Below are 21,760 nucleotides of genomic sequence, written 5' to 3' on the forward strand. Positions count from 1 at the left end.
AATGGATATCCTCATAGAAGCACGCAAACCCAACACTAGACATTGCTACTTCAAGTGGAAACGCTTCGTCATTTGGTACAAGACACTCAGCATCAATCCTATTGACTGCTCACCATCCCATATAGTGCTTTACCTACTTTACCTATAGTCTCCGGGTTAGTCTTTAACTCTCTCAAAGTTCACCTGGCAATTCATTTGCCTACACTTTAAAAGTCCAAACCCTAAGATGTATTTGTCTGTTGGGGGAGTTTTCCTAAGGTCCACTTCAGGTAAGACTCTATAAAACTATCCCTTCACATTCAGGTCCCTGGATCTTAGTAGAAGTCTGTACTACCCAAAGGATCTTGGTAGAGTGGCAGAGCAGCCAGGCTTATCATATGAGGAAGATCTGAGCTGTAGGTAATTACACTCAACTCACCAAGTACAATAGTCCAAAGAAATTCTCTTGCACAATAAACATTATATTAAAAATATACATTTATTCTTATTTAAACAAAGAAGGTAGATAAATACTTATTTCACTAACCACACACAAGAATTCTTAATACTTTTCAGAGGTGATTACTTCAATAGTAGTTGCTTGCTGTTAGAGTTTCACACTGACAGTTCTACCGTATTATCTATACTGCTGCGCACTCGCGTTGCTTTACAGATAAACAGTAATTGTATTTAGTTTAGCAAAACCACTTCAGATAGTCTTTTGGAAGGAAAAAGGTTGGTTATACACACAGTAGCGAATCTGAGTGATCTAGTGACACTATTCAGAGCTTCTAATGCTTTTCAAGTCTAATACCCAACTATACAAAAAATCAGTTTAGGAATGGACCTAAAGTCTTACAAAGTAGCAGAATAAGCAAATACTTTCATTCACTAGAATAAGATGCTCAGCAATATAACACAAGTCAGGGTGACCCTGCGAAGGACTCCCTAAAGGACACAAGCTGACAAGCCTGGTCCAGAGATATGGGTGGACACCCAAATACCTATTCACGCACTCCAGTCACACTGGATAGACTCTTTGGCTCAAGGTGCGTTCTACCTTTAACCCCACAGTACCTTGGGTTAGAGGAAGTAAACCTAGCTGGATTCTCCTCTGTGCAACTTCGACGGAACCGGTATCTTGATTCCTCGGTCTGGTGACTAAAGTAAGGACTCATAATGGGATGTCACAGCAGCAGTCTTGAAAGAGGACCCTTGGCACAGACTTCTTCTGTCTCCTTGGTCGGTCTGTGGTTTTGGCACCTTTTTAATCGGCTCCAACAAACGGTATTCGCCCAGTCGATAATCTTCTATTCTGAAGTCCTGCACTCTGGTGAGGGGACTTTGATGAGTGGGATCCTGCCTCTGGAGGTCCAATTGTTAGTCACCAAAGTTCTGGATGGATTCGACCTCGCAAAGACCTTGCACTGCAAACGGGTCTCCTAGTATTTGCGGTCTGCAGCTCTGGGAAAAGACAGCACCTCGGGAGATGGCTCGATTTGCGTTAGTCTCGGGGCTGGTTGGTCCAACCAGCCAAAGGCAAGGAGTCCTCTTTGGAGCTCCTCTGCCAATGAACAGCAGTGTTCACTTCACGCTTACTGGAAGGGTCTGCAGGCGTCTCTGGTCATCTTCAGCTTTGGATCTTCTGTTCCAGTGCTAGACTTGCCTCCTACCTCAGGAACTTCACCTTTTATTCAGCTTGCCCATTCACTCATCTGCAAACTATCTCAGCATTTTACAAAAAGGGTTGGGCTGCTGTCCAATCAGGGCAGCCAGCCCCACAGTGGGAACTGGTTCCATTCAGGCACTCTGGTAGACAAAGGGAATGAGTGAAAAAATCCTCCCCCACTTCCTGCCTCCGCAGACAACACTGGAGCCTAGGCAGGGACATCAAAGGGTTCCAGCCAAAGGCAAAACACAGGCACAGACATCCCCCCTCCCAGAATGGTAGAAGAAGGGCTAACAAAGAACAACCACACGCAAAATGATGAAAAAAGAAAGGTGCCTCCATGTTAGAACATAGGTGACCCTAGTGTGCACAGCCGAGACTGTGAATACAGTCTGCAGTTAAAAATAGCACAGTTATTGGTAGAACACGTCCACTGCCACCAGCCATAATGTTGGGGTCGGCACTGTGACTAAAAAGTCACAGGAGCAGAGATAAGATGGATACTAGGTATGCCTTTAGCACTCCACATGAGGTGATGTGTGCTAATCACTCGTAGGATGTTTAGGAAGGATGCAAAGTATCCCTTAGCTCCCAAACCACCTGGAATCTAAGAAAGTTATCCATCCTACCAATAAGGTTTCCCGGTATCTCACGGGCTGGAGACCGCCTTGGTGGACCTCCATACCAAAATGTTGAGTATTGTAGAAAAGGTGAAGACAGGCCTACTGATACTTTTGGATGTGTCGGCCGCTTTCGACTTGTTAGATCATTCCTGCCTGATAAGTCGGCTGAGCCTCCCTGGCCACTGCTCCGAGAGTGCCATTAACTGGATCTCGACCTTCCTTGATAATAGGACCTTGCAAGTGTGTTTTATGATTGATTGGTTATTATAATGCGCTTATACCCAGAGGTTTCTAAGCACAGACCCGGGGATCAAAATTGTGTTCCTGTCATCTTGCTTCAAAGGCAAGCGCACATATACAGCATTATCAACGATTGGATGAATGTAAACTTCATGTGCCTTAATACCCCCAGAACCGAACTCCTGCTATTTAGCTCAGCACACGCTAGTTGAAAACATTCAGGAGCGTTAACAACTACGCCGTATCTATTCGGAATAATGTGAAAACTCGGTTTACATGAACGCAGACATGAACTCGGCGACTCACGTTGATGGGATCATTCTTGGCACACACTACCATCTCAAAGTTCTGAGACATGCAAAACATTTTCTGTCCCCCAAAAAACAGGGCCCCTTTAGCCAGGGCAATTGTATTACCTCATCTGGACTACTGCAACATGTTACTACTGGGGGCTGTTTGTTTCATGTACGACCTATGTAAAAGAGATCACGTATCAAGTGCTAATAAGGAGCTGCATTGGCTCCCTGTCCCAGCCAGGATACGTTTCAAAGCCATTACTATGACCCACAAATGTGTTTTTGTCAACGCTCCTTGTGTTAGGTACGATTTTCATAGAAATGGTGAATCTTCCTGACCTGGCTCAACCCCAGAAATGTTTGCTTTACTAGTGGTATATGTTTCCTTAATACCTCTGAGTGGGAACCTTTTTCCACACTCGCAGCTTTTACTATTTTTATGGGAGTCATTTATAGTTATCCTCTTTAACAACTTATTGGCAATAAGTGCCTGTTGCTGGGTTGCCCTAGAGACTCCCCATGTTAACTTTCTTTTGTTTTCTTTTTTTTTAATTGTATTAATGGTTGTAAAAATTCTAACCTTTAAACATGAGTTCACAAGTGAAAGCAAAACTGAACTGACTTTTCGTTCATTATTTACAAAAAGTCATCAACTTTCAATAATTTCTCGAGAAATTTAAAAGCGCCAATTGTTTGCCCCATTTTCGTGGCCATCGGAATTCTCTCCCAGGTGAGGTTTTATCCATATTGATCAAGATCCAACTGTAAAAATTGCCATACATCTCTCGTCAATTAATTTCGGACAAAGTAGCAACAGATGTTGAGTTTCAATCATCTCTGGGTCTTCACAAAAGCGACACACGGCTTCTTGGGCCATTATCCGCTTCCTAGCCAGAAATGGTTCCTTTGATGGTAGGATGTTTAGCCTGCACCTCAACAACAAATCTCTAAAGTATGGCGAGGGAAATTTTGTCAGGTAGCCAGGCAGTTCGTCGACCATATGACGTTCCCAGATGATATTCAGACACATCTTACTCTGTTTTAGTTCAATAGTTTCTATCCAATATCTTATTAAGATAGCCTTTTTTACTTTATTTGGATTATTATTTAGAGTATCACAGTGAGTTCCCAAGTTTACCAGGTACTCTTTGCAACGATCTTTCCATCTTGAGAGATTTTTATTTTTCTTTGCTGCCATCCCTTTTAATATCTCAAAAGGTCCTAGGGGGTTATCAATGATACATTTCCGTAACATTGATAAGGTCTTCCAAAGTACAATTGACGTTCAGGATTGCAGTCTTAACTCATATTGTGTTACTGCTGCAGAAACAGCATTCAGTAATCTTAGTATTTTCCTCCAGAAGAAGGCTTCACAAATTTCCCAGGTTTTCCAAGGCAGAGTTAGGAGTGCTTCTACTCCATAGGCTATCACAGGTGTTACTTTTTGCTTAAAAAAGATGACAATTGGTTTCAGGGAATAGGTGCCAAATAATTGATAAAGTGCTCTTCCTTGGTTTGTCAGTTTTTCCCTAATTCATGAATAATGGCCCGATTCATTAATGTTCTTATTGATACAGATTCCCAGATAGAGGTTGGAGTCTACTGGTTCCTGCTGACGATTATCTATTTTCCGTGTAAAGGTTGCCCCTCTTTTTTTTGTTGGTTCCTTGGGCCGATTGCATGATCATTATCTTTGACTTGTTGACATTGATTTTCTTATCGTTAGTATGCAAGTATATTTTGAATGCATTTAGCTTTCTTTGCAGTCCGATTGGTGTTAGATCAACGAAGACTAAAGTGTCTGCATGTAAAATCCATGGAATTGTCCTCTTCTATTGTTGGAGGAAAAGCTCTAATTTGATTCTGTGAACCTATCGTGTCCGCCAAATAAAGCACAAACAGGCGCGAGGGCACAGCCTTGCTTAATTCCCTGAAAAGTTCTTATTTTCTTAGTAAGAGTGCAATCTCTAGTAAGTTGGATTTAAATAGATGTCTGAGTACAAGGCTTGAATTGCTTCCAGAATGTCTACTGGGCACCCCCATTTCTCCAATATTTTCCATAATCGTTCTCGATTTATACAGTCAAAAGCCTGTTCGAGGTCAATAAACCCCAAATATACTTTACTCTTTGTTTCGAGTGCCTTTGCTTTCAACAAGTTCAGATGAATAAATTTAAGGAGGTGTCCACTCCACTCACGAAGGCAGATTGTCTCTTCTCTAAGATTTTCTCTTGTAATGCCCATTTCTTCAAATCACGTAATATCGAGGCAAAGAGCTTCCCTATAGAGTCCAGAAGGGCTACGTGCCTGTAATTCCTGGGTTCACTGCAATCTCCCTTTTTATAAATGGGTACCACCATGGCTTCTTTCAATGTTAATTGGAGAGTTTTTGGTTTTTACTATTTGTTGAAATACTAAATGGATTAAATCTGGCCATTTGTCCTTACTTTCTTTTAGAATTTATTTGGAGATGCCGTCTGGTCCGGCTGCCCTAGATGAACATAGCTTACCAACCATCTCATGTATTTCTGTGCGGTCAAATTTTATCGACCATGATTGATTGATTGATTGGTTGTTTGCTTTGTTCTGTGAGCCGGGCTCTCCGTCTTAGCAAAAAGGGAAGTATAGTGCCTAACCCAACTGTCTTCTCAGACTTGATTTGTCCTGACTGCCGATTGAAAATCCTTTCGGCTATTGATTACATCCCAAACATATCTTGGATTACAAGAATTGATGGCAGCAAGCATTTTCTCTCCATCTAGTTGTAGTCTACTCGCTCTTGTCATCTTGTGCCAATTTGTATAGGTCCGTTTGCATTTTCTTATTGCTTCCTGATTTTCTGGGAAAGGTTCTTTCTGAAGGAGCCTTAACAGTGCTCGATGTTCTTTTCTCTTTTCAACCCAAGTTTTGTTATAAGTGTGATTACTTTTTATTTCATCGATCTTCTTTGGGTTTTGTTTCATTTGATAGTCCATCAAGAGCCATCCATAATCGACATCTTCTGGATTTTCTGATGCTTGCCTCTTATAACCCTTGATTAGGTCGACTAGATTCCTTTCCTTCTGATTCGAATTCCCCCCAGTATACTTCACTGGGGGTTATTTTGAGTTTCTTTTGAACCTTCCCCACGAAAATTATTTCTATACTGAGGAGTGAGTGATCGCTATTAAGTTGCTTTTTTACTTCAAAAGTTTTGATACCGTCTCATAGGTTATTTGAAACAAAACAATAGTCCAAACATGCACTATTTCTTGCACAGAACCAGGTGTCGGCACCTCTCAGATCGCCTTTAATAGCTCCATTAAGCATCCACATGGAACGGCCTTCCATTGCCTGCTTCCAAATCTGTTCTTTTTCGCCCAAAGGGATCGGGATCTCACTTTTACCTTTGCTCTTCAGAAGTTTGATGTTTAGATCGCCACATAAAGCAATAGATTGTTCCGGTGCTTCGATCATCGATTTATCGATTATATTCTCGATTTTCGTTATGAAATTGTTATTCAGCGCTTTATTTTCACTCCAATAGATATTGGTTAGGTGGATTATGGCTTCCCTTGCGTTTAGCATTAATTTCCTTTACAGCACTTGTATAAAAGGGCTCGGAGTCAGGTACTCACTTACCCGCATTCCTCTCAGCTTTATCATAGTTAACAAGCCTGCATAAGGGCAACCAGTAATTCCCCTTTTTGCTGGGTTTATATAAACCTCGTAGTCTTCACATATTGGTTTCTCTCGTAACCAGGTCTCTTGTAGGCAAATCATTTCATAAGTGCCTAGAAAATTATCTGCGCCTGAAAACAGATGACTAAAGCCACGGGTGTTCCATGAGGCAATGTGCAGGCTTGTTTCCTGGCTCTTTACGGCAGTCTATTGCTTTTTCTTGGCTACTAAGGCTTCGGCCATCCACACCCAATCGTCTCCATTGAGTGAGGGTTTTTCCTGGCTCAATTTTAGTTTGCTCATCATGCTGGAATTGTTGACTTTCTATGACTAACGTTGAGTGAACTACAGTTCCCAAGTGTAGAAAGGATCTTTGGATCCCTTTTACATTTTATTCTGTGAAGCCAGCACGCCCCACCTTAGGTGGAGTGCTCCCATTTCACACTAAAACTGTAACAATTCTGTTACAGGGACAAGCTTACCTTCAATGGCTGGTGGCAGTGGTACCTTGTATTAATTTGGTGCAGCTTTACTCCGGCTTATTGTTTGTTGTCATTTTTTGTTCCTTCCCCTGACCTGCATGGCGAGAAATTTCTTTGCGATTTTAATTTTCTTCGATGGGAGTCCCCTGGACTCCCCGCCCAGGCGTTGCGTTGTTGCAATACCTCAATACCCTGGGACCTCGAGCCACTGTGCGGTGCACAGTCTTCTGAATTCTGAATCTCGCTGAAACTTCGTGGGCACCCTGGTGGATCTCCAGAGACACAAATCCAGCCTGAAACGTTACCTCAACAGAGTGCTGGACCTTTGTAACAACGAGAATTCCACCGCGATTTTGTGTCTTCTTCTGTGCTCCTTGAAAAGACGCCAAATCCGCAGAACCGCATTCAGCCCAAGGACAACCTTACCTAGAGCCTTCTTGGATCCCTGCTGCAAAGTTCCTTCTGAGGTCTTGTTTTCAGTCACCACGACAAGGAATTCACTGACCGGGTATTTTGCTGCAGACCCTGAAGTCGTCCTGCTGCAAAATGTTCTTCAATGCTGAGGTACTGTGTTGGCTTGGGTATGTACTTAACTTAAGTCTCTCAGGGTTTCTGTTTAGCTGTCAGGTGTTTTCTGTAATGGAGTGGCCTCTCATCCAGTTCACCCAGTCCCACTGCTAGAATCCTGCTAGGGTGTCTTCTCTGAAGCCCCTGCACTCTATTCTAACTCAGAAGTAAAGTACTCACCTCTTTGCCCAGTCTTCCTAAGGAACTCTGACTTTTGCTACTTAAGAACCTATCCTGACACTGCATGTTGGTCACTAGTCCTAGTGACCCCCCTTCTGCCACTGAGAACACTCATGCTCCAAGAATAAGGGAAAGACTTTTAAGGGATCAGGCCTTTTGCTTTGAAAAGAAAATAAGTGTTTAAAAGTGACTTACTTGTAAAAGAGTTGGTTGGTAATTGTACCTCTAAGAGTGAACAGTTAAAAACCTCTTACTTAACTTGGATGTGTGATGCACCATTCTTAAGTTTTGTTAACATCTTTTATTTCCTTAGAAACTGTTTTGCCATTGTAACAGAAAGTAGATGTGACAGTATATTATTCTCCTGTGATTAGGTTGTGCCTCTTACCAAAAGTAATGCGTTGGTTTCACCAGATTAGTCCTGCTAGGATGATTGTATGAGTGTCCCCCAACTAGGTCTTGCTACCCCTAACTTGCTGATAGCCTGTCCAGAATAAGTCTGTATTAGGTTGTTGCCTACCTAGAATAACTGAGTCATTCAGTAAAGTGTAACATTAGGGTTTACTTTCCGTGGGCTATCTAACCCAGAGTGTGTGGTTCTAACTGTCCCTTATAAGTCCTACACCAGTCACTTGTATACTTGGGAAAGATCTGACCTGGACTCCTTGTGAGATTAAAAATGTATATGGGTTTTACTTACCTTGAGTTAGCTGTGTGTCATCCAAAATAAGTTACAAGAGGTACTGCTCATCTCAATCTGTGTTTCACTGATCTCAAAAGCACCTGTAATTGAATATTACATCCTTAGGTTTTACTCACCTAGTATAACTGTGTGTTATCACAAAAGTAGTTATAGGTTTTTACTGTACCTGAAATAAGTGTTCCACTATTAACAAAAAGTATATATTATCCAGTTGACTGATTGTGATTTGTACTGAGAGTCACTGTACAACTGGTAGGGTCTACTGCCCTTTCATTACTGAATGTAATTATGAAAGTAACCATTGGTTTTTACTCCCTAAGAATAGATGTGATCTATACTGAATGTGTATGAAAATGTTTTGATTTCCCTAGAACTACTGTTTGGTATTCCAAATAAGGTTTATACTTTGATCTTTGTACCTTCAAGTATAGTAATGTGTTTTTATAATTGTGATTACATAAAACGTGTGATACTACTTCTTCACCCCTAGATTTATCCGGGCCTACTTGTATTTAAATAAATAATTTATTTTTACATACATGGTGTTTCAGTGTTTCTTCGGACCATTTGTATTACAATGTCATTTATACTGATTCTACAACCCTCTCTCCCTCCTAAGATAAGCCTGGCTGCTCTGTCTACGCTACCGTGAACTCTGGTGATACAGCCTTGTAATAAGAGTGGATTCTTGAACTGCTTCAGTTGAATGGTTTTACTAAGCCCTTAGTTGAACTTCAGAAAAAATGTCCTAAAACTCCTAAATATCTGAAGTAACATTAAACACCCTACACCCCATTGAGGCACCTCCGCTCCAGCACAAAGTTGTTGATGGTGCCTAGGTTTAAAAAGAGCAGGGGCTTGTGAAGATCTTTCCCAAGGCTGCCTGCTCAACACTGGAACGCTATCCCACCTGGACTTCGGAAAGAAGCTATCCTGCAGTGCTTTAGAAAACTCCCGAAAATGCACATTTTCACCTAGGCTTGCCTGTTCCCCGGAGTTGCTTTTTGTATTGCCCCATCCCTGCATTGTCCTTGTGTTTCTGTGGCACCCTGATGCCTACAGGCTTTCGGCGCCTAATAAATAACATTCTTAAGAACAGTAGGTAAGGATAGTGAACGAATCTCAAAGGAGAGCCCAAAGTGGTCACAACAACAATGCACATAGGGTGCTGTGGGTTGCAAAATTTAAACACAGATTCCTTTTAAAGAGCAGGCCTTGCACATTCTTAAAAATCGAATGAATGCCTGCGGGGTGAGTTCCTTAGTTTACCTACTCGACCTAAGAGAAATACACTTGCCCCAAGGTTACTGGTGACAAAATATTTACCACTGCTTTTTGTAAAATGGTGCATGTGGCCGTAAGCACACTTCATATTTGGTGCAATGCTGTAAAGCATGCAAAGTGAAACTGTATTTCCCTTTTACTGCAAACAGTGTCTTTGATGGCAGGCAATTCTGCTTAGCTGCCCGCCCCTCCCCGATTCAGATTTTCCCTGGGATCACAGTGAATTAACTGCGGGTTGAAGGGAGCATAGTCTTCCATCCTTTGTTCCAGTGAGAGGTGCACAGGAGTTGCATGTTTGAGGAGTCGTTCGGTCTGGTGCAAGAGCAAGATGCGATCCCTAACAATAAAGAAATGCGGATTCCAAAGAGGCAGACCTTCAGGATAATTCACACAATGGAGGAAGTAGAGTCCCAGCAAAGATCACTGTTTGCATGCAACAGGTGACCTTCCAGTCGTGGTCACAGAAGGTGCTCCTGGACAGGTTCCTTTGAAGCGAGGAGGTCTGTGTTCGGTGCTTTCTCTCTTCTTTACCCACTTGCATGGAATGCTTTTCCCTGGACATCTGAGAAAACATGCACGCCTGCCTGCCTACATTTTTCCGATACCTCTAACCTGACTCTGTCTCTCACTTTCTCTGCCTCCATTCTAGCACTTCACCCATCATGGCCATGTCCCAAGCACAGCTGGCCGTACAGCCTACCAGCACTTAAAAATGTCCAGTGTTGGTTGTTGTTTATCTATTGTCCCTGGTGACTGTTCCATTTACTCCCCACCACAACCTGGTCCGAATGTGCCTCAGATATCCCATTGTAAAAAGCTCACTGCTTTGAGTCGTATCTGATTTCTTATCTGTTTTATGTTCTTTTGTGATCAAACGAGCATTGTTCCTCTTGTATATAAATAAAACGTGTGGCTTAAGCTAGCAACCATCAAGTTCCTTTAACGTGGAAAAGCAGCGCTTTGGCAAGGTAGCCCACGAGGTAGCTGGTTAGTCCAGGGACACTTCTAAAGGCTCTGAGGGGCTGGATGCTTGAAGGCGTTGTTACTAGTTGATCTCACTAGTCGAAGGGTTGAAGCACAGACTAGGGTTTTCGGAGATAAGGCAGAGGTGAAGGGCTTCACCCGGCCGGCCACTGGATAGGTTGCTGCAGGCATCCTCCTCTTATCCAAAATCCGAGCTGGAAGCAAGTCAAAGCCCACCAATGGATAAGATCTACACCACACAGCCAGTAGTTGTCCAGTCATTGACATCTGGTTTCACATCTGCCCCAGTAGCAGACCAATGATGTGGATTGGGACTAGGCAGCCTCAGCCCCCTTCCTGGGCCATATACGCACAAAGGCTCACAAGCCTGCAAAAGCAGACACTTTCCCAGGCAAGTGCATGGTCTTTCCTGATCTCAGAGGGCAGGAAGAAGGCCAAACTACAATATGGCCAAAGAACAGGCAAAGATCTTGCGGAACAGCAGTTTTAGGGCACTAGACAACGTTTATTTGCAAAATGCGGTACACATAAATGTGCACACCAAAAATAATGGAAACACGATAGAAATGTAACTGCTGCCACCAGCTTGTTTTTAGGCACATGTAAAAGTAACCAAACATACCAAGCGTAAAAGCTAGGGGGATAAATGACATTTACTGAATTACACGATATGAGAAGTCATTTATAACGTGCCTGTACACAAGTATATTCTAGGTGCGACAAGACAAGGAAGTTTAGACGGAGGGAGAACAAAATAATCAATCTTACTAGGCCTTGTGTCATTCAGATTGTGCGAGGGGGAGAGAAGAGAAGTGCCAATGGGGAGGGGGGGCGGGGAGGAGTGCTGTGGTACGATGCGTTACGTGCTGCCAGGGGTGGCTCAAGTAAGTACAGAGAGGCAGGGGACTGTAGGGTTGCATATAAAGTCTTAAGTGGGTGAGAGGCCCAGCGGCAGTGCAAGGGCTACTGGTTGTGCAGGAGCTTGGTGCCCGTGAGGTTCAGTGGATGGCCAGGTAACCAGTTTGCGCAGCAGACAGGAGCATCAGCAGGGGAGAGTGAGAAAACAGAACTGGAAAGGAAGGTCTTGACTTGCTTCCTGAACCTTAGGTGGGCCTACTCCAGGTTGAGAGGCAGGGAGGTTGTTCCAGAGGGAGAGTCCAGCCGAGGAGCGAGATCTAACCTCCACTCTCTGCCTGGAGAAGAGTCTGACCCTCATTGAGTTGGAGCTGGATGAGTGCAGTGCTCAAGAAGGAAGATGCTTAGGAAGAGAGAGTTGGATGTGGTGTGGACCCCAGCCCCAGAAAGCCTTGTGGATGATGCAGAAGGTCTTGAACTTGATCCTTGCAGCCACTGGGAGCCAGTGGAGCGATTTAAGGGCTGGAGAGATACGATCCCTGGGCTTTTGGCCAAGGACAAGTCTTAGTCTTGTTCTTGACTAGTTGCAGAGGGCAAAGAGTAGAGGCAGGCAGATTTAGAAAGATTGTTGCAGTAGTCCAGCCTAGAGAGAACCAGGCCTCTGGAGACAATGAGCCTCTGTGGGAAAGTGAGAAAAGGAAGAATACCTCTGAGGAGGTGCATCTTAGAGATGTCGGAGATGTGAGGAGAGAAGGAGAGGGTGGAGTCGAAGATGACACCAAGGTGCTTTGCCTCACAGTAAGGTTTGGGTGGAGGGCCCAGGGTGGGTGGCCAGAGTGCAAGAGGGAAAGCAGGGGTCCCAATGAGAAGGATCTCAGTCTTACTGACATTAACGCTGCGATCGTTGGAGGCACACCATTTCTGAATCGCGGATAGAAAGTCTGGAATGAGCAAGAGATCAAAGGAGGCTGAGGGGAGCCTGAAGGCGAGCGGAGTGTCATCCGTATAACACTGAAAGTTAGAGCAGAAGGTAGAGATAAGGGGGGGCCAGAGGAGTCAAGTAATGGTTGAAGAGCCAGGGTGAGAGGTTAGAACCCTGGGGAACACCATGTAGAGAGAAAGGTGGGATAGAGAAAGGTCCCAAATTGGACCTGGGACGGCTGATCAGAGTGAAAGGAGGTCAGCCATGCGAAGGCCTGACCCGTGATGCCCAAGTTGTCATGGAGATGATTGATCGATAGCAGAGGATAGATCAAGGAGAAGGATTCCAGAAGGAAGGCTAGAGTAGAGTTTAGAGAGCAGGTCTTCTCGGCTGTTCAGGAGAGCAGTTTCTGTGCTTCTAGCTACTCTAAAGCCAGACTGGTGGTCATGGAGACAACCAACCGATTCAATATGTTAGGAGATGGCCAGCTTTTCCAGGAGTTTGCCCAGGAAAGGAGTGATAGAGAATGGGTGGTAGTTTTCCAGAGAAGAACAATTGCAAGGGTGGGGCTGGTCTTGAGAAGGGAGTGCACAAGGGAGTGCTTAAGAGGGAAAGGGAAGGTTCCAGTGGCAAAAGAGTGATTGCAGAAATTGGCCAAGGCTGGAGCGAGGGTGTCGATGTGGTCCTTGATGGTTCTGTAGGAGCAGGGGAGCACCTGCTTTGACGAGACTTTCATAGATCAGACTTGAAAACATCTGGAGTCAACTCGGGGAAGGAGGAGAAAGAAGGAGAGACAGCCGGAGAGGGACCGGGAGTGGGAGATGGGGAGGAAGAGAATAGTGCACAGGATTTCCTGAGTTTTAGTGGTGAAGTGAGATGTCAGTGCCGTGCAAAGGGCCTGGGAGTGAACAGGAGAGGTGGAGACTGCAGCAGGATTGGCCAGCTCCTTGCAGATTTTGAGGAGTTCGGCCGAGTTGTTAGAGGCTGCAGAGATGCTGGCTTGGATGTGAGCTCTGTTCTTGGACAGGACAGTCTGTTGCCTTTGGAGCAGGCAGCAGGCCAGTTTGTCAGATGATGAGCCTGATGCTCTCCACTTCCTCTCAGCCACCCTACACTTGCGTTTAAGGGTGCTAAGGTCGGAATCATACCAAAAATTGCACTTGGATGTGGGCTTCAGACGGATCCTTATGATGGGCAAGGACATCAAGAGTATTGGAGATTGAGGGATGCAGTTTGGAGAGGTCTATGTCAGAGTGTGAGTCAGCCGCAGGTGAAGGAGAGAAAGTAGCGGCGAAAGCCTCCACTGACACACGCTTCATGGGACGAATGACTGAGAAGGTGGGTGGAGTGTTGGAGATCTATTTTGGCTGGGGGACAGAGCGACGGGTGAGAGATGAAAGTGATCAGTCCAAGAGAGAGGAGTGGTTAGAGGGTTGGAAAGGGGGGGAATGTCTGACGTGATGAGAACATCCAGGGTGTGCCCGGCAGTGTGTGTCGGGCCAGAGGGAATTATACAGAGAGTAACTTTTTAACTAATGTCTCTGCCCATATAGGGATGTATGATGGTAGGTCAATGTATTAAATTGTTGCAATGCTGGCAATTGCAACAGCGAAAGTTCCCACTCTCGACACTGCTGATGGTGACGTTGTCAGCATGGATAAGTGTATCTCTATAGATTTTGGATTCCTTGAAGAGAATAAAGCAAGTTGTCAATGCTGAAGTCGCTCTGTCATATTGCAACATTGTCCAATATTGTTTTACAATCTGCCTGACTCGTGTACTCTGTTTGGAGTATGTATAGACATATGATGCTTCTGTAAGGACTTGTTCTTCATAATCTCTCATTCTAAACCTGTTGAACATTACCCATCATTGGTTAGTGTACTGTACGGGATCAGAAATGATCTGCTTAAGTTATAGTAATTTGCTATAGGGTATTCCCACAAAAGTTCCTTTGGCATGAAAGCTCTGGGCGTGTAATACCCATCAGTCGTTTTGGCATACAGGTCTGATGTCGTGTGTCCTTGCACAAATGCAATTTTAGTGTCTAGAAAATGTATATCTGATTGCTCTGCGTTCCATGTAAAACTCATCTCCTGTCATGAGCTTGATTGATATCATCCAGGAGTAAATGTCACTTTTCCTTAAGACATTCAAGCACCATACGGAACAAATGGATGTTAAATTCTTAATCCATGTCACTATGGCATCTGCAGACAATTCCCCATCAAAAATAAAATGTCTCGCATAACACATTTGAGTGTCTACACATAGCCGTTAAGTTACTCTCTCCATTTTATTCCGTTTTACCATTTATGCCAATTTCTGTGTCCCCCCCACTGTTTCTTGCATCGTTCTGCCCTGAACGAACTGTAGTATTAATTTCAAAATGGCATGATCACTATAGTGGTTCAATTCCGAGTTCAACATCTAACTTAACTACAATCTCTAGCTTTGACAAACAAGCTAGCGTCACACCTGTATTCCCGACGTTACATGTAAAAGCACCTGGAATGTCTCCTATCAATGTACCATTAATCATCATCAACTCCCAATCATTCATAAATTGCATTCACTTTGCATATTTCCTTTTAGTTGTCTCATTTTCCTTGCAGGCAATTTCTCACTTCCTGTTTAAATAAATTATACATATCTGCACAATAGGTGTTAAAATCGCTGCCTTTAACCACCACTTCCTCCGTTTTTTCCATTTACCTGTTTGGCAAAGCCTCATACATTCAAAGCATATTATCTTCAGTCGTTACACGTGGCCACCACCCTTCTTTCTCTCACCCCCCCACTTCTCCCTAACCCGCATTTGGTCATATGCATTAACAGGGTTTGAAATAGAGGGGAGCTGGAAGCTATTTAGCTCCTGGTTAGCCTGACACCAACCCCTACCAGAAGTTACTTTTAGCTCCCCAGGCCAACTGATGACACACGTGCATGCACAGGCACTCTGCTTTTGGGAAAATCTATGGATAAAGATTAGGACCCATTTATATGACATTTAAAGCATAAGGAGTCATACATAATGGGCACAATCATAAGTTTGTATCTTATGTGTATGTTAGATTTGTGCAACTCTATGCACTAGCGCCTGGTCACTGTTTAATGCTGGATATCCAATAGCTGATTTTACCTCTTTTTTTTTTTTACCCAATCTTAATTTCGATCCCTGCATTGACCAGCAGCAATGACTTATTTATATGCTTATCGATTGACGTGACCACTACTAATATATTCAGACTCGTTTTTCAGTATTACCTTCCTAGCATTCCAATAACACCTCTCAAAGGCCGCCCAATCTTCACTTTAGCCAGATGTCGAATGACTGTATAACAGTCAATGCAAATATTAGTAAGTAACCAACTTTCTTGGACTACACTTATGTCTGCTTTAGTTAAATAATCAAGGCCTTCATTGCTGCTGGTGTAATGTCCATGGCCCGTGGTATTCCATTTCAGTATTTTCACAGGTCATGGTCTAATGTTTGAAGTTGAATTTAAAATACATGGGAGGCCAGACTAACCTGTTATTGTTAAATGTTTCTTTCACTGTGTTCATGGCTGTTTCATTGCAATGAACTGTCCTCGCTTGGCTAGTTCTTGTCACTTTATCAGTCACATCTTCTTTCTTTAAGAGCTGTTGTATTTTACTAACACAACTGTTATCATACTCCAATTTCAAAAAGCTGGTGTTATGTTAATATTAAATTCACCACCATATTAGATGCACACTGCATTCTAGTTGCAGGACAACCACCTCCTTCGATAAATTAAATATATTCAATGTCAAATTAGGTCAAGCAACAGAGGGGGAATTGATGTAAATACATACATAGTTTAAGATTTATTTAGCGGCCAACAATCCATTTCTGAAAACAAATCAGCAATGACAAATTAGAAGCAGATGCAATGTTGATATTAAATACATCTTGTTGTCCACTAGTATTTTGTGTCTCCTAAATCCACCCTGTGCTGGTTGGCCTCCAGGACCACATTCTTAGGCTCTACATATTTACCAGTACTTTCTACAGTATCCTCCATATTTAGACTACTTTCATTATTCAGCATACAGCAGTCATCTACAATTTGTGTCCTCTTCACAATTGGACTCAATAATTGATAAAAAATAATGGGCTAATCTTATGTACTGGCTCAATTGTAGTAACCACCTTTTTAATGACCTCGTTAGCCAGGTCACTGCTTACTGCTATATTGGCTCTTTAGCCACTTTCTTTTGTTAGTCCACTTAAGTTAATGGGAACACACCCACTGTAGTTTCACTTAACGTGTGAGTGAGCACCTTCCCGTTTTTAACTGGTTTTGCTGGCACTGATGGCCTATCCACCCTGTTGCCTTCTGCTGAATTAGAGTGAAATTGTCCATAGTACTGCCCCTAGATTTGTTTTGTCGAGCTCAAGCTGGCCCTGATCGATCAGTCCACTCGCAGTTGTTGAATGTGCCAGATGGTTTACCCCTTAAAGATCTGTTTTCGCATTGTCCAGAATATCTTCACTAATGGCCTGTTTCTTTAGTAGTAGTTTGTTTACAATGTTTAGTAACACACCTTGGTCACTGCTCAAATACCGTGCAGGGCAGGCCGAGGGCGCGATGTTGTGCGACGCAGGTGTTTGGTGACGAAGGGGTGCAGCCCAGAGTGCGAGTACGCTGCGCAGCCGTCAACCTTCAGCGACCGTATGATAAGAAAGGTGCGAGCGGGGGGAATCCATTACTGCTCTCTACTATACTGTCCTGCCTAAGCACATACTTCCACCACTTAAACGCTTGGCTCAACGTACACTGTCTTCACGTATCCATTAGGCTTCCTCTCTCACTGTTGCCTCACTTTGTGTTCCCTGCTGTTTCTTTTGCAGTTTCCCCCCCTCTGGGTGTGGTGTTCCTGTGCTGTTACCTTCACTCTGCTTCTGTTGAACCCCCTAGGCCTTTTTCTTCTGTAGGTTCCTCCCTGTGTGTTTTTTGTTGGTAACTGTTGGTTGTACTTTACATAAACTTACGTCCTGTCCCCTTTCCTCCATACTGTATGGGCATCAGAACAGAACCTTTTCACCAGAAAAAACTGTCTTTCCCCTTTTAATGTAGCTGTGTGCGCGGACGCGCCCCGGGAGCATGCGCTCCCTTCACTCCACCCACCAGTGCCACACATCTGTACTCTTTTTCCGTGGTGACGGGAGTGCACCTACCTCACTCACCAACACTCTAGTTAAGGCCTTTCTGTGGCTCATAATTCCACGCTTGTCAAGTCTTCCCCAGGGACATCTGTCCTTATTTCACTTTATGATTTTGTTGTACACAGTCCTCCGGTGCCTCGCCCCTCCCCAGCGCATGTCGGCCGCAGCGGGTTTCAGCAGGTGCCCGATCTGTGATGATGGTTCTTGCCCTACGTCAGACCTGCATGCTCTCTGCCGCCTAGGTGAAGACCATGGCTGGGAAGGGTGTACCGCATGCAACGCTCGTATGCCCCGGTCTCCGAAGAACCGGCTGGCTAGGTTGAGAGAGCTCTTCATCGGATCTCCTCTTGACCACACAAAGGTCAGGCAAACAGGCGGTGGCCAAAGCCAGTACACCCACAGATCTGCGCGCCGGTACATGACAAAATGGCAGCATAGCCAATCAAAATGGCGGCATGTTCAGAATCGCACCTTTCCAGCGAACCCCAAAGGCCAGACTTCACGCTCAGGGTGGAATGGTCTCCCATGTCCTCAAGCAGGTCACACTTGCTACCCAACCCTATTGGGACACGTGTGCTTCATGGAAGCAGGCTATGCCCATAAAAGACACAGCACAGGGATAACTTGGCCGTACACGCCCATTCAGACGGCTGAGCCGGTACTAGAGCGGGCTTCACCAGCTCCTCATGCTCATAAAATCACTACAAATGGGTAGTATTCTCAAAGGAATCGTTCAGGACTTGATCAAGCCTATGCTCCCTCAACAGTCGGTTCCAGCTCCAGTTCAGCCACTGGACCCACCAGTACGGCCACCGGTTCCGGTGCTGTCACCAGCCCCACTTACAGTGGTGGCATTGTCTCAGCCCATGGAGGCCTCGGTACAGCCTACCAGCACGACCCAGTCCCCACCGTCAGCGCCCCCCCCAATACACTGCCAGCAGACTCTGGGGACCCGCAAGACACAGCGGACGACACAAATTAGGAGGAACAAGACACCTGTTCAAGGGCTTTACATCACAGGTTGACCAGAGTGGCGGAGTACCTGCGAATTCCTCAGTCACAAAAGGCGCAGCCAGAGGCGGGGGTCCTAGCAGAGGTACTGATCATCCGCTTCTTCACAAGATCGGGTATACTGCCACAAAAGGATGTGGAGGCCATGGGGAAGAAGGGCTGGACAATACCCCATTCCACGCAACCAACCAACCAACAAGCGGCGACGCAAAATACAGGCAGGTACTCATCTGTCATTGCGGCTGTGTCAATGTACGCCAAACTCAGACTTACACTTCATCCTCCACTTCAGCCCAAGGAGGAGAAGGTCCTAGATGCCTGTGGAAAAAAGGTGTATTCCAACACCACTCTCCACTTGCGGCAAACCAATGCAGACGCCATGTTAGCTGCCGCAAATCAGAAATTATGGAGGAGATGGCTGAATTCCTCCCGGACCTACCAGCTCCCAGACAGGCTTGTTTCAAGGCTGGTCTCGCAGAAGCCGAAATAGTGGCGCAAGGCACAATGGAGTCACCCGTGGCTCATATCAATACAGTAGGCAGGGCCATCTGTGTGGCTACAGACATGAGGCGGACTGTGTGGCTCAAGGCCACTAGGTTAAATCCGAGCATGCAGGACCGATTTCCCGACCTCCCATTTGAAGTAGGGGGTCTCTCCACTCTTCCACTGATGAGAGTTGGCCAAGAAAAAGAACAGCTCCCAAACAGCCAAATCACTGGCTGTACTGACAAAACCGGCTGCTAAGAGCTTTGGACGGGGCCAGGCGCGATTTGATAGAGGTCGTACCTTTTGCCGTTTTCTGGGGCTTCCAGGACTGCCTCACTAACTGCGCAACAGTTCCCCCAGCCAACACCGGCGCAAACAGCAGAACACATCTCACAAGATGCACAGCTGTACAGTGGGGGCTTGGGGGCAGGCCTTCCCTTCATTTTCAGTCCTGGCGGACACGGATCGCTGCCCCGTGGATACTCTTTGGTATCCCAGGTCTTCCGCCTTCCTATACCACAAGCCCTCCATCCCACAGATTGGGATGCCGTCCTTCCTCGTGGAGATCTGCTCCTGGTAGTGAGCGAGGCCGTAGAGGAAGTCCCCTCCCAGCCCCCTCGCAGAGAAGCTTGGGGTTTTACTCTTGTATCTTTGCAATTCAGATCAAGGGCCAAGCAGGCGTGCGAGTGGTCCTGAATCTGTCAGCCTTAATCCTTTACCTACCCCTTCAAAAGTTCAAGATGGTTACGCCAGCATTGATATTTTTTTATTTATTTATTTAATATTTGTATTGCTCCGGTAGCTCGCGAGCCTCGGGGCGCAGGGACAAGAACACGATAGACAGACGGACAAGAACAAACAGCAAAGACGGGACAGAAACATGCAGAGATTACTCCAGCTGGAATTTGGACGTATGGTAATTTATTTGAAGATGTGGGTTTTTAGCGATTTGCGGAAGCGGATGTAATTAGGCTCTATTCTTAGGTGGTCCGGGAGGTTGTTCCAGAGATTGGCTGCGAGGGACGGAAAGGCTCTGCCTAGGCCGCTTTTAAGTTTATGTGGGGCTATTGCAATTTTGCCGAGTTGAGATGATCTCAGTGTTCTATTTGGAACGTATGGTCTGATTCTCGTTTTTAGGTATGTTGGTGCTTTTCCGTGAATGCATTTATGGACAATAGTTAGGGTCTTGAAGTGCACCCTATCTTCAATTTTTAGCCAGTGAAGCTCCCTTCTGGAGTCGCTGATGTGCTCTGTTCTAGATTTAAGCTTCACAGTTCTTACTGCGTTGTTCTGTACAACTTGGTAGCTTTGTAGGCACCGTTTGGAGGCACCCAGAAGTAAGTCATTGCCATAGTCGAGGCGCGACAAGATGGTGGTTCTAGCTATGGTCGCGCAATTTTCCTCTGATAAGAAGGGTCTGATGGCTTTTATTAGACGGAGGTGGTAAGCACAGTTTTTCTTAACGTATTGTGCTTGGGCCTCTGCCCCTAAGGATGCTTCAAGCATCATACCGAGGGTTTTGACCTTGCCTAATACTGGTATAGGTGTGTCTTTGATCTGGAAGGATGCTTAGGATGTAGGTAACTTAGCTCGGGCGTATGATGAGCCAAAAATCATGAGCTCCGTTTTTTTCCCATTAAGACACATCCAATTGGAGTCCATCCATTGCTCCACGTAATTATAAATCGTGTTGAGTTGCTCACTGTCCTTCTGATAATCGCCACTTAGTTCAAATACCAGCTGCGTATCATCAGCATAGTTAGTGAAGTAGGTATTGATATGGTCAAGAACTAGGCATAAGTACCTCAAGTAGATGTTAAACAGCAATGGTGACATGCTTGCCCCTTGGGGAACTCCACAGAGGATTTCTTTTTCTAAAGAGAACTTGTCCCCCCAGTGCAGCCTGGATATTCTGTTTTTTAGGAAGGACATTATCCAGCTGATGGCTTCATCAGAGCAATTGGTGGACTTTTTCAAAGCATCCTGGAGTAGGTTGTGATCAAGGAGGTCAAAAGCGGCACTGAGGTCGAGTAAAACAAGAAGGCCTGTCTTACCCTTGTCAATAATGCGGAGCATTTTGGTCTGGAGATCTAGCATGGCTGTCTCGGTACTGTGGGCGGGTCGAAAGCCAGATTGTTGTGGGTGGAGGGCGTTTGACTCCTCCACATATGTCTGAAGTTGCATGGTGGCAATTTTGTCCATAATTTTGAGAATGAAATTGCAATTAGTTATGGGTCTAAGGTTGTTTGGGTCCCTTTGGTCCAGATTGGGTTTTTTTACCAGGGGGGTTACTGTAACCTTTTTGATGGCATCAGGTACTTTCTGATCTCTGAAGGAGGCATTTATGATCTTTGTCAAGGTGGGGGCGAATATGTCAATGTTATCCAGTATTATTTTGGGAGGGATGATGTTCTCTGCACAAGTCGTAGGTTTCATTGTTGTCAATACCTTGATCATGTTACTACTGTTGATCTCTGTGAATTTAAAGGTTTCAATACCTGGTGTTGAAATCTCGACTGGCAGGGTCTCTATCATTTGTTTCTTAGACAAAGAGTTAATAATTGAATCCTTTGATAGCAGAGTCCCTTTGTGGGGGAGGCTGAACATGCTCCCTGCATCTGAAGG

The 21,760-nt window shown here is 44.8% G+C and overlaps 1 protein-coding gene across 1 annotated transcript in view; it reads left to right on the forward strand.

The window, feature by feature from the left end:
- USP11 (ubiquitin specific peptidase 11) overlaps positions 1-21,760 on the forward strand; it is a 2,050,211-nt gene that overhangs the window by 1,038,535 nt on the left and 989,916 nt on the right. The gene's annotated exons all lie outside the window — the stretch shown is intronic.

The sequence above is a fragment of the Ambystoma mexicanum genome, chromosome 2q, assembly GCF_040938575.1.
Source record: "Ambystoma mexicanum isolate Mex_15411 chromosome 2q, UKY_AmexF1_1, whole genome shotgun sequence".
NCBI lineage: Eukaryota > Metazoa > Chordata > Amphibia > Caudata > Ambystomatidae > Ambystoma > Ambystoma mexicanum.